Genomic DNA, 11,267 nt, shown 5'->3' on the forward strand with positions numbered 1-11,267 from the left:
TGCCATTGTTCACTAGGTGGTTTGTGTATGCCAAGCTGAGATTTTTTCAGAGTCTTCCAGAATTGCCTAGTAACTAATAGAAAGAATAGTTTGATAACAGCAGATGTCTCTGAGTAGTGGAGATTATATTGTTATTGTTGTTTTTCTTTGTGCTGTTCCTACTTCCCTCCCTCTCTGTAACGATCACTTTAAACATTAATATTTTTGAATAGATTTTTACAATGAAATGGAAAAACCAGTTAGAAGAAACATAAGAATGATTTTCTAAAATTAAACTGGAATTTTGAAAAACTGATAATCCTCTTAAACATTGATTGAGTTTTTTATTTTTTTTTGCGGTATGCGGGCCTCTCACTGTTGTGGCCTCTCCTGCTGCAGAGTTTTAGTTTATGCCAAATGTCTCTCAAAGGTGAACTCGCTAAACACCAGTACTTCTGACTCTATGTAATGTATTATCCTTAATTGACATTGATATTCTATAGAAGAGTTTTATGCTTTCATGATTTCCTGAAAATGAAAGTAAGTTTTTCACCTTTCTGTAAGCAAAAAGTTCTTCTAATTCCTTGGATTTTTAAAAGCTACCACCTAAAGAAAGCATAGAAGTTATCTTTTTTTTTTTTTTTTTTTTTTGGTGGTACACGGGCCTCTCACTGCTGTGGCCTCTCCTGCTGCAGAGCACAGGCTCCGGACGCGCAGGCTCAGCGGCCGTGGCTCACGGGCCCAGCCGCTCCGCGGCATGTGGGATCTTCCCAGAACGGGGCACGCACGAACCCATGTCCCCTGCATCGGCAGGCAGACTCTCAACCACTGCACCACCAGGGAAGCCCCTGATGGAGATGTTTTTATTTTGACCTGGGTTTCTTGCTCTATAATGAAAGAATGGTATTTGGTAGCACCTAATTATAAAACTTGAAGTTGTCTCCCAATATCAGTGGGTACTCTAAAGGTGTGTTTTCAAATGAAAAGATTTTTAGTAAAGTCACAAAGCCCTGTTACAGTTCCCTGATGAATAATTTTATAATATTTTAAAATCATATACATATCCAAATATCATAGAGGGAAATATTTAACTACTAAAATCCCATTGAAGAGGCATTGCTAAAATACATGCCGGAGGCACAGGTTTCAGAAATGGTTATATTTAATATCTTTATTAATTAGCTAGTACATGACTAAAACAGTATTTTAACGACAGTCATGAGTTTTGTTCCACTGAGAGATGAAGACACTAATGAATACTAAAATTACCCAGGAGATGCACTAATATAGCTCTAAATATGTTACTTATATGCTGTTTTTTTTTAATGTCCGCTATCTTGAGCCACCATCTTGTTTCTCTTTTATTTGAAATCCTTTGAAATACAGCATTTAAGAAAGTAACTTGCTCAGATCAACATACTTCTAATTATCTGTATACCCTAAGTCCAAATCACAAGATAAAGGCTGGGTTTGCATTATAGCTTTGCCTAGGAAATTGCTTTAGTTTTTAAATTTATTTGAACTGTAAAGAGGAAAACGGATGTGTGTTTTTAGCTGTACTCCTCTAGACTTCTGCAGGCATCTCTGGGTCATTGCTCTCAGCCCCTGTCTCTATTCCCTGCCTTTGTCTTTCCCAGATCAACTATGTGTGTCTTCTGCAGGAACATGGCCTGCACCAGTTTCTGAACTAAACACTGTAAGGATAGCAGAAAGAATACCAATAACCTCAATCCTAACATCTGGAGAAGTCCAGAATCAGGTCTTTTGAAAGACACAGTACCCTGTACCACTTGGATGAATTGCAGGCACTTGTGTAGCTTCCTTATTACTGTGTTCCCCTGCCACTTCCACTATGTAAAACCAGTTTATAAGATAGAATTTCTCCCTTGTGGTTTCCAAACATTCCCATTCTCCACTGAGCCTGAATACCTACCCTGTAGTCACACCTTTATTTATTTATTTTTTTTTAATTTTTATATTTTTGCGTTACGCAGGCCTCTTACTGTTGTGGCCTCTGCCGTTGCGGAGCACAGGCTCCGGACGCGCAGGCTCAGCGGCCATGGCTCACGGGCCTAGCTGCTCTGCGGCATGTGGGATCTTCCCGGACCGGGGCACGAACCCATGTGCCCTGCATCGGCAGGCGGACTCTCAACCACTGCACCACCAGGGAAGCCCCACACCTTTTTTGATTAGGTCCCCTACAGCTGGGCTAGCTCTAGCATATTTTCCCCCTGGAGGTTTGGGTACTTACAAAATATGCATCTACTCTCCTTTAAGTAGCTGTAACATAGTAGTATTCTTTGGGAAATTTAGGATGCCCTATATTTAACATGACCCTTAGAGTATGTCTCTCAATGATCCGGCATCTCAAGCAAGTTTTGGGTGTGGTTGCATCCTATTGACTCTAAATTGAAATTTTGGAAAAGTATCAAGAGTTGATATTTCATGTCACTTATTAAGGTCTTTGTGCTTTATATATCATCTTTATTGGCACTAAAGCAGCCATTTTGTTTTGAAAATGTGCCTGGCCAGTCTTCTTGCCCCAGGATGGGCCACTATACTGTAACTGAAAACATCCAGAAAAACATAAGCTGAGGATCTGCCAGGAACATCATAGACAGCATCTCCAAAATGTTCTGTGTTGAAGTCCTGAGATTCGATGTGAAAAAAAAAATGGCAGGAGGACATGCTTTTCATGGTCAAATATGTTAAGAAAACTCATCATGTTGTATTATCCCTCTTGGAGTTTCTCAGTGCATATTGGCATATTGAGGGCTTTGGGAAGTCTTGCAGTGAAAACAAAACCGGAAACTAAAACTTACTCAACTTTATTTAAATAATTTGCCTTTTTTGGAAGAGCACCTATTATTACTTCACAGGCCCTGTTTTTGAAAATACTGATGTAAACACCACTCCAGCACTGATTAGGGGGTATATTTGATTTCCTGTAACAATGTCTCAGCAAGACATGCAGGCACAGTCTGACGTTCCACCTGTCATTTTTGTCACTCTCTCCCCAATAGGTCCCTAGCACGCCCTCAAACTTGCTTTTCACTGAGTACCATGATTTCTCCAAATACCTCCCATATGAACTGAGAATAATATAACTCCAGAAGAGAGGAACCTCAGAGGCCTGCTGCACCCCTGCCCTGAGACCTGGGAGGCCCAGACAGTTTCAAGCTAAGGACCCTCACTTCGCCCTCAGGTAGGTTTGCCAGACATCCTGTTAATAAAAAAACAGGTCCTATATTTCTTTGTCCAGTGTTATTTTCTCCTCAGACGACTCAAGGAAGTGAGGCCTGAAGGGGGTGAATGACCCCAGTTAGGCAGAGGGAGGAATTCCATACTCTGTCAGGAGTCAAGGTGAAGAACCGGCATGAGCGGTGAGGGGACTACTTACCCCAGAAGAGAGGGTGTCCCCCAGAGTCAAGGCCCTGCTGTCAACCTTGGGAGGACCCAGACAGAGGTGACTCCTCCTTGTAGGAGTCTCAGAGAGATGAAGGCCTCGATCTGAAGGGAGATGGCCTCAGGTCAGTTGACTGAGTGTCCCAGGAACTGCTAGGAGTCACAGTGAGGACCCTGAGTGAGGACTGAGGGGAATACTCTAATACCAGTGCACCTAATAGAGCCCATTTCTCCCTGCCCTACTGTGAGCCCTGGGAGGTCTCCAACTGGGTTGGCCGGCTGAGCTGTGAAATGCCTTCTCAGTTCCTTCTTCAAGTACTTGTGGAACAAACAGGATAGGAGACTTGTGAGGCCCTAGAACACTGCCCTTAGGAAAAGTCTGGTGGAGGTGGCCTTCATCAGAGCAAATAAAATTGAGTTTACCAGCTGACACCACTTATATCTTCCTCCTCTTCCTTAGCCTGTGGTGGCCCATTGCCATGCCTCCTACCCACACTCCTGCCTACTGGTACCAACAAGAGCTGTCATGCCTCAGTATCAGAAGCAGTGGTGCTGCACGCATGAGCAGTGCTTTCAGGCCCTCAAGGAGACCCAAAGACTCAAAGTCAGGAGTGTTCATAGGCATCTCATCAAGCAGGACTCCAGTGGTCAAATAGAGGAACAAAGTCAGAGAACCATACACTTTGCCAGACACTAACAAGTTGCCCAACACACTCTTGACTAGAAAGTGGTTTTGGTGGTGAATTCCCTGGTTCTCAGTTATCAAGTTAAAGAGCCCATCACAAAGGCAGACCTGGTGAATAATGCCCTAAAAAATGATGAGGAGCACTTCACTTCCTGGGATCCTTAGGGGAGCCTCTGAGCACATGGAGCTGGTCTTTGAGGTTGATGTGAAAGAAGTGCACCACTCCTATGTCCGTCTCAGAAAACTGGACCTCACCTAAGATGAGAGGCTGAGTTATGTAAAGGGCATGCAGAAGATCAGCCCCCTTGTGACTGTTCTGAGCCTATTCATGAAGGACAAGTATACCACTGTGCGAGGGATGGGATGTGTCCTGTGCTCTTGTGCCAGAGCAGGAGAACACAGTATGCAAATTAAATGTTTCATTCACATCGTCTTCAGGGAGTTTCTGAGAAATAAGTGTAATTCTCCTTTGAGGCAAGATGGTAAGAAGCCAGTGGGCACCTTTGCACTGGGCTGGGAGGGTCAGAGCCCTCTCCATCAAAAGGGCATTCAAATTAAGTTATCATGTGTTTAATCTGATAAACTCTATACGAGTTCTGGGTTTTTGGTGATGGTTAAATTAATGAAAACAAGGGTAGTTTAGATGGAAGGGCTGCTTGTAGGGAGGGAAGTTGGTGATCCTTGACACAGACTTAGGGGGTTTGTGTTGTATCTAACTGGGAAAGTATATCTTGTACTCATATTGAATAATTTATCATGTAATAGGGAAATATTACTTAGTTTTTCTTGCTAATTGGCATTTTGGATGATTGGGTTTTCTTTGTTCTAGGTTGCCACATATTTTCTGGCTTCTCCTGGAGTTAAAAAAAAAAAAAACCAACCCCAGCAGAGTGGGTGGTATCATGGGGTCCAAATTAATCATAGTAATAAATGCAACGTTGAAGTCTCAACACAGGCCAGTCACTGTGCCAGACACTTAACACATATTAACCACCTTTCACTAGTTCTACAAGACTGAGCTTGCCAAACCCACTTCATAGATGCAGAGCCCGGTGCTCACAGAGTTTTAGTAATGCACCCAAATTCATATGGCTGTTAAGGGACAGGTTTGAAACTAGATCCTGGGTCTGGATTAATCAAGAACCCACACTATTCCAGTTCTCCAAGGCTGAGGCCCACCTTGTGTTTCTTATATTCAGTTTTCCTCTTTCTTCTTAAAAATGCATCTCAGGCAATAAGTAAAAGAAAAACTGTGCTCATGCTACTGGGTTGGAATACATTCCCAGAGCAATATGGATACCAAAGTAAATGACAGGCATGAATAAAGATCAGTGACTGATCATCTTCATGTGCAGTGTCAGATAACCTCAGGAGATCAGGGGCTCACAAAACCGTCCTGATCTACATCTGTCATAATAGAATTTACACGAGTCTCTGAGTCTGGCTGGTGAAGAGAAGGAAAATATCAGGGTATTTTTCCCCTGATACAATACCACCTGTCTGGAACTCCTGCCTTATGCTTTAGCTTCCCCATCTCACATCGCTCCTAAGGCAGGGACCAAGGTTTGCAGAGGGGAAACTGCTCAGGTGTTTGCAAGGATGAGGTATTTCTCAGGAAACCTTTAATCCAAGAGCCAGGAGCCAAGCGGATTGCCTCAATATTAGAGGGCTTAGAAGACCAACACCCCAGAATACAGGGAGTCACACCTAGACAGGCTTCCACCTGCTGTCGGATTTAGAGAGCCTCAGATAGAGCTGTCAGGCTGAGCATGCCCTCACATATTCTTCAGACTTCTCAGGGACTTAAGAGCCTTGGCCTAAAAACAATGGAAGGAGATAAGCAGAAAGAGTCCCAGTCTTTGATAGATATGAAGGTAGGGACCCTGAATGAGGAATGATGGAAGGAACCAGCCAGAACAGGGGGGTTTCTGTAAAGTCTGACTCAGGCCATCAACCCTTGGAAGTCCAGAACAGTCCTGGCTGGATGCGGCTCATCCTGGCTTCCAGCTGGAGGTCTCCAGAACGGGAGTACCTTGATTTGATGGGAGCAGCCTCAAGTTAGCAGACAGTGGAGTCTCTAGGCTGGGCAGGTATCTGACCAGACTCGGAATAAGAATGAGGGAACCACACACCCCAGAAAAGAAAAGTCCCACAAATCCCCCGAATGCTGTCAGCCCCGGGATGCCCAGGACAGATGTTTGAGGTAGAAGAACCCCCTCAGTCTCCCTGAGGAGTCTCATGGAGTTGAGGACCCAACTCAACTCCAGTGGGACAGCCACTGATCTACAGAGAGAAAACTCAGGCCTAAACAAGAGTCAAAAAAATTACCTGGCTGTTATGAGGGAACCCCCAAAAGCAGAGGGGGCCAAAGAGAATTCTGTACAGGTCTTAGCCCTGGGAGACCCAGAAGAGCTACCGCTGAGTCATCCGCTCATTCCACCCGTGTGTTGTAGTTTATCTTATGACAGGGCCGAAAGTAAGCTCATCACACGAGATGAATTGTGCCGAAGTACAGCAGTAGAGGGCTGCCGCTCGCTCAGGCAAAACAGCGCCGTCTGTCCTGCTGTGGTAGCTTTTATTAAAGCATTATCTAGGTTTACACTTTAAGACTTGTTTTCTTAACGTTTCAGAAATGCCAAAGCAGCAACCTGTGTTTTTATTAATTATACAAGCAATAATTGGCTTTCTTGAGAACCTGCCGTGCTTCGTCCTTGAGCGCAAAAGCAGCACAAAGTTCCCACCATTATTTTGATTATAGTGAAGTAGCACAAGGACATTTCCTTGTGTTCCCACCACTCTGATTATACTGAGGACATCTCATGGATTAGTGCCCAAAGCACTCAATGCTTCTTCGCAGGCCCCCGGTTTGCCGGGAGGGCGGGGGAGGGGGCTCAAAGCATTCAGGACTGTTCACAGCTCTGGCTTATTCGCATGCCCCCGGTTTGCCGGGGGGGCTCAAAGCAATCAGCACTGTTTGCAGTTCTGGCTTATTCTCCAGTGCCCAGTTTGCTGGGGGCGGGCTCATGGGGCACGTCTCCTTTCCATGTCCTCAGTTATTCCACTACACCGTGTGATCTCAGGGAGGGGAGGGCCTCATCTAGCAGGATCGGACTCCAGTTCTGCAGAGGGGGACGTCTTGGCCATAACCAGAGTCAAGGTGAGGACCCTCATTGCTAATGAGGGGGTCTCTTCCCCAAGGAGGGAGGCTCACAGGGTGGCGCCCGTCTTCTCAGGCAGAGATGGTGGGAGCAGCGCCCTGACTTCCCCCAGCTAGGGCCTCGGGGAGGTGAGGGCTTGGTTCGGAGGCTGGAGGACCCGGGACCATAGAGGGAGGGGTCCCGGGCTCTGATAGACGGCACCGGCAGGACGCAGGGACCGCTGAACCCCGAACAGTGGCTGTCCCCTCAGAGTCCCGCCCCTACCGTCAGCCCTCGGAGACCCCACGCAGCGCCGGATGCGGCTCCCCCGACTTCCGCTTCGGAAGCTAGGAGCCCGACCGGGAGCCGCGGCTTCTGTTCTGCCGAGCGTGTGTTTTCAGGACTCGTCCGGAGCCACGGTGAGGACCTGAATGTAGCCTGCAGGGACCTTCCCTCCCCCCTCCCCCCATAGCAAAGGTGACCCCCCGCCTCCCGCCCCTGCCTGCCATCAGCAGCGTGGGACCCTGATCTGACCTATATGCCAGAGGAGTTGCCGTCTGGAGGGCCTCAGAGAGTGGAGGGCCTTTGTCTAGAGGGGGCGGCTTCTTAGGCAAAGGGTGTAGTCTTGTCCCCAGCAGGTGAAAAGTGGGACCTTCAGAGCTGACGAGGGTCCCTCCTTCCGAAAGGCGTGACTGCACGGGGCCCCCTCCCGCCTTCACCCGTGCGATGCTCTAGAGGAGTTCAGGCTGAGAGAACCCCTCATTTCTGCCTGGGGTGGGAAGTGGGGTTGGGGGCTAGGGGACGTTCGGGTAGAGAAAGGCCTTTATGGAAAGGGGGCAGGACTTCCCTGGCGGTCCAGTGGTTAAGACTCCTCGCTTCCACTGCAGGGGGCGCACCTTCGATCCCTGGTAGGGGAACTAAGATCCCACATGCCACATGGTGCGGCCAAAAAGAAAGGGCGGGGGCGTGGACCAAGAGGGTGTTATGTTCGCTAAGTGAAATAAGTCAGACAGAGAAAAACTGTATGATTACTGTATGATTTCACTTACACGTGGAAGCTGAAAAACAAAACAAATGAACAAACAACAGAACAGAAACAGTTATAGATACAGAGAGCAAACGTGGTTGGGGGGAGGAGAGAAATTAGGTGAGGACAATTAAGAGATACAAACTACCAGTTACGAAGTAAATGCGTAATGGGTGTGAAATGTAAAACAACAGGTAGTTGGATGGACGGATGGGTAGATAGATAGATAGATAGATAAGGCAACCCCATTAAGCTTAGGGAGGAGACTTGGCCCTAAAAGAAGCAGAGGTAGGCCCATCAGTGTTAGTAAGCAGACCTCTCGTGAAAACGGGGAACTGCACAAATCAGCAGCCCTGCTCTCAGACCTGGGAGTCCCCAGATAAGGTAGCCGGGATGTGGAGCCCCCGACTTCTCTTCTAGCTACTCAAGGAGGTGAGTGCTTCGGCCTGAGGCATGTAGATTCGGGTCAGTGGAGGGAGGAATCCCAAACCCTACCCGGACTGGACGCCAGAGTCCTGAATGAGGACTGAGGGAGCCACCAACTCCAGAACAGTGGGGTCGGAGAGTCCCACCCTTGCTGGTACCAGGCGTAGCCGAGCCCCAGATCAGCTTTGGCAGAATGAGGCTCGCTCTGACTGTAAGCTCAGGTCCCAGGAAGATGAGGACCTTTTCTGACGGTCACGGGCTCACGCCAGCAGAGGGCAAAGTCCCAGGCAGGGTGCAGAGTCAAGGTGAAGATCCTGAGTGAGGAAATGGAGACTGCTGCATACACAGTGGAGAGAGCTGCATCTCATGCCGCCCCTGCCGTTACCCCGGGAGGCCCAGGGCAGAGCTGGCAGGCTCAGGTGCCCCCTAACTTCTGCCTGTGGGGTCTGAGGGAGATGAGGGCCTTGGTTTAAGGGCTGGCTGCCCGGTTCAGCAGAAGAAGAGGAGTCCCAGGCCACGATCGATGTCAAGGCACAAATTCTATGTGAGGAATGAGACAGCCGACTCGCCCAGAACAGAGGAGACCCCACAAAGTGCCACCTCTGCCTTCGCCCTTGAAGCCAGGTTTAGAGCTCTCAGGCTGAATTGCCCTCTCAGTTCCTCCAAGGGTGGTCTCAGGGACGTCAGGGTTTGGGTCTAATGAGAGAGGCCTCATTCAACATAGGGAAGAAGCCTGGTTCCTAACGAGAGTCAAGGTGGTAACACCGAGTGAACATGAGGGAGCCCCACCCAGAAAGAAGTGAACCACATAGAATCTCATCCCTACTCTCAGACCTGGGAGGGAGACTCAGGCATGGTGACCTGATGAATATCACTCACATTTTCCCAGACCATGGCAGGGAGGTGAGGAACCTCCTTGATGGGAGTATGGGCTCAGGTGAGCAGCCGGAGGATTTCCAGGTAATGCCAGGAACCAAGGAGAGGACCCTGAGAATTGAGGGGACCACCTACACCACAATAGTGAGGGCCACAGAATCTCTTCCTGCCTGTCAGCATTGCAAGTCCACACACAGTTGTAGCTAGAGAGACAAGAAAATTTTCTTTCTAGCGGGTCTCGGGGAGTTGGGGGCCTTCGTATGAGGGGATAGACGTCAAGTCAAGACACAGAGGATGTCCAAGTCCTGCTGTGCGTCAGGGTGAGGACACTGAGGGATGATGTAGATGCACACCCACCCAAAGCAGTGGGGGCCCACAAACTCCCACCCCCCTCAGCCCTGGGAAACCCCAGGTAGAGGTAGCCTGATGTGTCACCCCTCACTTCGGGCCCCAGGGACCCAGGCAGATGTGGGCCTTGATCTGAGGCCAAAAGACTCGGGTGGGCTGAGGGAGGAGCGTAGATGCCGTCTGAGTGAGGGCGAAAGAGGCCAACGATGCCGCAACAGTGGGGTCCCGCGGAGTCCAGCCCCTGCTACCAACCCAGGGAGGGCATGGACGGGGGTGACTGGCAGTGGCTCACCCTTTCTTTCATCTCGGGGATCTCAGGAAGGTGAGGATCTTAATGTAATGCAAGCGAACTCAGATCAGCGGAGAGAGGATTTCCGGGATTTGCCAGGACTCAAGGAGAAGATGCTGAGGACTGTGGGGGGGAAGTCCACCCCGTGCCAGCGAGGACGGCGCGGAGTCCCTCTCCATTGTCGTTCCTAGAGGCGCCCCCGGGCACAGATGTGAGGCAGAAGTGCCCATCAGTTCCCCACTCGGAACTCACAGGGAAGTCAGCATCTTGGTGTGATGGGTCAGCAGAGGGAGGAACCGTAGACCCTCCCCTGAGTGAGAACTGGGGACCGTGAGGGAGGACCACACGTTATAGGGCCTCAGCCTGCCTGCTGCGGCTTTCAGCCTCTGGAGACTAGGGGCGCTGTGGCCAGGTAAGGCCATCCTCACTTCCACTGTTCGGTCTCAGGGAGCTGTGGGCCTTACTGGGAGGAAATGTCCTCAAGTCAAGAGAGAAAGGCGCCCCCAGATCCTCCCAGGAGACCCAGTGGGGACTGTGAATGACGACCCCCCTTCCACCGAATCAAAGGCATAATAAAGAGTCCTGCCCAGGCCTCTGCTCAGCCCTTGAAGGCCCAGAGCATGGTTGTCAGGTGGAGGCTCCTCATTTCTTTGTATCATTTCTAAGGGAGACGAGATCCTTCGTCTGAAGGTGCCACACCAGGGGCAGCAGGAGGGGTCCCAGACCCTTGGTATCGACAAGATGAGGACGCTGAATGGTTGAGGACCAACGAGTTCAGGACAGAGCAGGCCCCACACAACTGTCAGCGCTGTGCACCCCGACAGTGTCCATGACGCAGTTCCTTCTCGTGGGCCCCAGGGAGCTTTGAGGTGTCACCTTTAGAGCAGCACAGGAAAGAGGCCCCGGCCCTACCAAGAGTCGATGTGGCAATCCTGTTTGTGAACGAAAGGGACCCTTGGAACCCAGAGAGGGCCTACCCTACCAGGATCCGTGGTCACCGCCGTCAGCCACAGGCAGGGCTGGCAGGCTGTAGCCTGAGGCTCGCTCACTCTCGCTTCATACGCTGGGTTCTCAGGGGACAGGCTGACCAAGAAC

This window comes from Phocoena phocoena, chromosome X (assembly GCF_963924675.1).
Source record: "Phocoena phocoena chromosome X, mPhoPho1.1, whole genome shotgun sequence".
In the NCBI taxonomy this organism is placed as follows: Eukaryota; Metazoa; Chordata; class Mammalia; order Artiodactyla; family Phocoenidae; genus Phocoena; species Phocoena phocoena.